General features: G+C 38.9%; 1 long non-coding RNA gene across 1 annotated transcript in view; it reads right to left on the bottom strand.

The window, feature by feature from the left end:
* The window catches only part of LOC109302555, a 16509-nt gene extending 13429 nt beyond the window's left edge, over positions 1–3080 (bottom strand). The window contains exon 1 of the long non-coding RNA XR_002098838.1: positions 2943–3080. This is a non-coding gene — a long non-coding RNA (uncharacterized LOC109302555). The remainder of the gene's footprint in view (positions 1–2942) is intronic.
* Between the last annotated feature and the right edge of the window lie 1192 nt (positions 3081–4272).

The following is a 4272-nucleotide window of genomic DNA, read 5'->3' as shown; positions in this document are numbered from 1 at the left end:
CGTTTGACCCCAGTACTCTTTCCTGCCATGGCAGGGGGTCGGACTAGATGATCTGCTCAGGTCCCTTCCGACCCTAGAAACTATGAAACTATGATCAGCTTGGCTGCTTGTCTTAAAATGGGTTTACAGCATCATACTGTGATGCACTAGACCTTTTTAGAGTTTGGAGGCAACAGCAGTAGGTGCACCAAGTACTCCACAATGGCTTGCTCCCTCGCCTTCCTTCTATATTTAGTTCTTAGACTTATTCTAGGCTACTGTTCCTGCACATCCTATCGACCCCACCTGAGTACATTGCCCTATGATATTATTTCCTTTTCTTGTACTCTGAGGTATTCACCTGGCTGGAAGGCACACTGTCCACATATGCTTGCCACTGGTTAGACCTTCCTTTCCTACCAGCAATTACAAAAAGGAAGTAATATCTACTTTTTAAGACTGTGAAGAAGTAGAGGCCACCCAGGTCGATAGCACCGGTGGTTAAAAGGTTTGGAAAGATAATTGGCAGACCTCAGAACTATACAGAGCAGGGACTCTTGCATATGAGCATTGGTCTGAAATAATTACCCCAAAATAAAAATACCCCAACTGAAACAGGAGGCAAATTTCTGGATTTACCTTGAATATATCAATGTAAGTGTGTAATTGTGTTAGGTGGGTAAATCTACTTTTACATCAGGAAAACAGTATTATTCTGAGAAAACTTGTTCTCTTAGGGTGAAGCTAGAGCATGGACATATGAATAATTTTACCAGTTTAAAGGGAGGAGACTGCCTTAAGGGGTAAGCTGGACCTACTTTAGCTTCTATTTATTGTGGGACAGGAACAAAAAGACAAAACAGTTGCAGTGGAACTGTAAAAATTTCCTTCCCCTATAAAACAGTACAATTGTTCGCAGATACAGGCCCCTTTTCTAATTTGTCTTCAGTTTATGTAGCGCACCCTGAAATTAGACAAAAGTCTCTCCGCAATTTAAATGATTAAAATTAATTTTAGTTGCCGTTACAGCCAATCAAATATTGGAATCCAAAAAAAAAAAAAAAAAAAATACTGAAAGGAGTCTTTCCTTGGGTATTTAAGTCTTTGAGAATAAGTGAATGTATAAACAAAGTTTCTTTCAGCAATAAGCTCAGAGATAAAAAAAATTTTAAAGAGGGCACAGATTTGCCTTTCTCTATTAGAAGAAAGGTGACACCTTAGAAGGTAATGGTTATATTCTTGGATGTGACTTACATCTCTGAAGGAATAGTAGGATAATGGAATTTCCAGTTTCACCGGTCTTTTCTTGCCCTCCCACTAAAGATGCAAACGGCAATAAAAAATAGAATTGAAAATTTGAGTAAGTACTAGCTCAGACTACAAGAAGGTTATATGAGAGCTCATCCCTTTAACAAGTTTCAGTGAGGTGCCAATTCTTCGGTAGGCATAAATCAGTATAGTTCCAATAAAGTCAAGAGAACTAATCCCTCTTATACCAGAACTGAGGACCTTGCTCTGTGGCACTCCTCTTTGTCATAACTACTCACTGAAGAGACAGAGGAAATGTAGGAGACTGTACTGCAGCAAATAAAGCTTGTGTTCTGGGAGGCTGTTTTCCCAAGTAAAGGCATGCCAACTGTACAATACTCAATGCACATAACATCCATCCACCAAACACTTTAAATTGTCACTGTTCCAAGTGAAGAAAAAAACTAATTCCCAATATGAAGCATCAAGTGGAGTCACAATTCAATAAAGCAATAAAGAAAAAAACAATATGAATTTACTTGTTGTGCAACCCTTATTTGATTCAGCAAAAGAATAATAGAGACTCTGACTAAAATGGAAAGAATGGATTATGCTCCCTGCAGTTTGCAGATGGGGCTCACATGGCAGCCAGAAGAGGTCTGGAGAGTGGAGTGTTAGGTGTCAGAAAAAAAGAATAAAAGTAACTTGCTTCTTTCTGAAGCATAAGAGATGTGGATCTCAGACTCGTTATGACCCTTCTCCTGTGCTCTTGGGCTTGTCTTATTGGTCAGGTAAAAAGAAAAGGGAATTGCCTTTGAATGGGAGAAGGAAGGAGAATTGTATGCTCTGCTAGCTACTTAGTTTTATTTCCTTCTAAAATTTATGACAAAAAGGACTGCAGCCTTGAATAGTAGCCCCTATTTTAATTGTTGTATAAATTTAAAATACATGCATAGAAATGCAGACTATACTCCACAGTTAAAATCTGAACCACAGAGAAATTAAATGATAAAAGTAATAACGAAAATTATATACCAGGTAACATCATGGATATTTTTATCAGTAAAAAGAAAGAACTTATCACTTTATTTCTTATGCCAGAGGTCTATATTCATAATTTCATAGTTAAGGACTGGAAGGGTCCTTAGAGATCATCAGGTCCAGCCCCACCAGGAAAGACTTCTGGGATCAGATGATACCTACATTGAAGGTTTCATGGTAATAACTTGTTCATGTGATAACATACAGAAATTATTTTATATTTCTCTTGAAGCATCTATCTGAGGATCTCCAAGTCAATTACAAGCATTAATTAGTTAAAATGGATGGCACTCTGTCTCCTATTTCACCACGTAGTATCCTGGGGTCCTAAGTCAGACTCAGGGTCTATTAATACCTCTTCAATACAAATGAATGGCAACCCTCCTCACAAGGTCTCTTTAAAGAGTATATACAAGCATCCATTCAGAGATGGAAAGAGTGCTGAAGTGAGTTCCCCAAGGTCAAAGAGGATGTCTGTATAGCAGGCTGTGAACCAATCTCCTATTTTCTGACTCTGCATTCTTTATAATTTCAGACACAAAATGGTTATACCTTTTCTAAAGTCTAAGCTTCTAATTCATTTTGCTCATTTTTGTGCAGGAGGGATTATATACATTGATTTTTGTGATTTATATTTATCATTTGAAACCCTAGATCAAAAGGTAGCCCTAAACCAGTGGTCACCAACTAGTGGATCTCGATCTACTGGTAAATCTTGGAGCCTTTTGGAGTCAATCCGAGGCTGGGCTGGAGGGCTGAGTGCTGCGTGCATGCACACATGCGCCCCACCCCAGCAGGTCAGTCCTTGGGGGAAGGAAGGGGCAGGGGCTAGATCAAGACCCCCCCCATGGTAAGCAAGGATAAGTTGAGTGGGGCCCTGGCCAGATGGGATTTACCTGCTGGGAAGGCATGCCCCCAAATCATTTTTTCTCCCTCTGCCTAAATGTGTCCCTCCCCTTCCCACCCCATAGACTTACCTACAGGGCAGTGGGGGAGGGATGACAACAGCGCATGGTAGATCTTGGGTTGCTTTTAAATGCCAAAGGTGATCTCCTACTTAAAAAGGTTGGAGACCACCGCCCTAGACTATATATCTTCAAATACAATTATAATTTGTAATTTTGAGAAAATTATGTTAAAATGTATTCCTTTTTTCCCCTCTTAATGACTACTTGAGTGTCATTTCTCCATGTGATGTGATGCTATAACAAGTTTGATTTAATTTCTATGAAGTGATATGAATTAAAAATTTCTATGAAACAGGCAAAATGGGGAAAACAACAAAAAAACCCCACATACATCATGTTCTGTGTCTATTATTCTTTCAAATTTTAATTCTACCCATGGTACAACAAGTACATGGCCGAACTTGCCATTTCTGCCTGACCTAACATTGATACAAAAGAAGGAAATATTTAAGAATTGGCTGTTCCAGTAGGATGGCTCTGGATCTTGAAGTGATGAGAGAATAAAGACTGTCCTCCACAGCCTCCCTCACTTTTTAATTCTCTTCTGCACCTCACAAAGAGAAACATGGGCAAATACTCTGAAAATTCATGCAAAATGCAATACCTTCCCTCAAGCAGATTTGGGTACATGGATGAATGATTCCCATCTTGCTCACGCTTCCCTGATTCCAATACTTTGTACAGGCCTGATTCTACTATCCCATTGAAGTCAATGGCAAAATGCCCATTGACTTCAGAAGGAGCTGGACTGTATGCTAAATATATACTCTTTACTTTGATTTCATAATCCAAAAAGTGAAATCCCCAAGTGTAAGTCTGAACCCAAACCTTGGCTGTCCAAGGGAACACCTGGCCACCACAACAATTGGTAAGCTAATTTTAAAAAAAATTTTATAACTTGATAAGTATTTTGGTAACCAAGTTCATACCATACTACCAGAATGAAAATATAATAACAATCTCATAAATTATGTAAAAGTGAAAACAATATATGTTCCAACTAAGTCAACAGCAACCTGCCCCCACACAAAAACCT

This window comes from Gavialis gangeticus, unplaced genomic scaffold (assembly GCF_001723915.1).
Source record: "Gavialis gangeticus isolate Ggan-Ray unplaced genomic scaffold, GavGan_comp1, whole genome shotgun sequence".
Lineage (NCBI taxonomy): Eukaryota > Metazoa > Chordata > Crocodylia > Gavialidae > Gavialis > Gavialis gangeticus.
The sequence above is the reverse complement of the archived record's forward strand: the minus strand, read 5'-3'. Positions and strand labels throughout refer to the sequence as shown.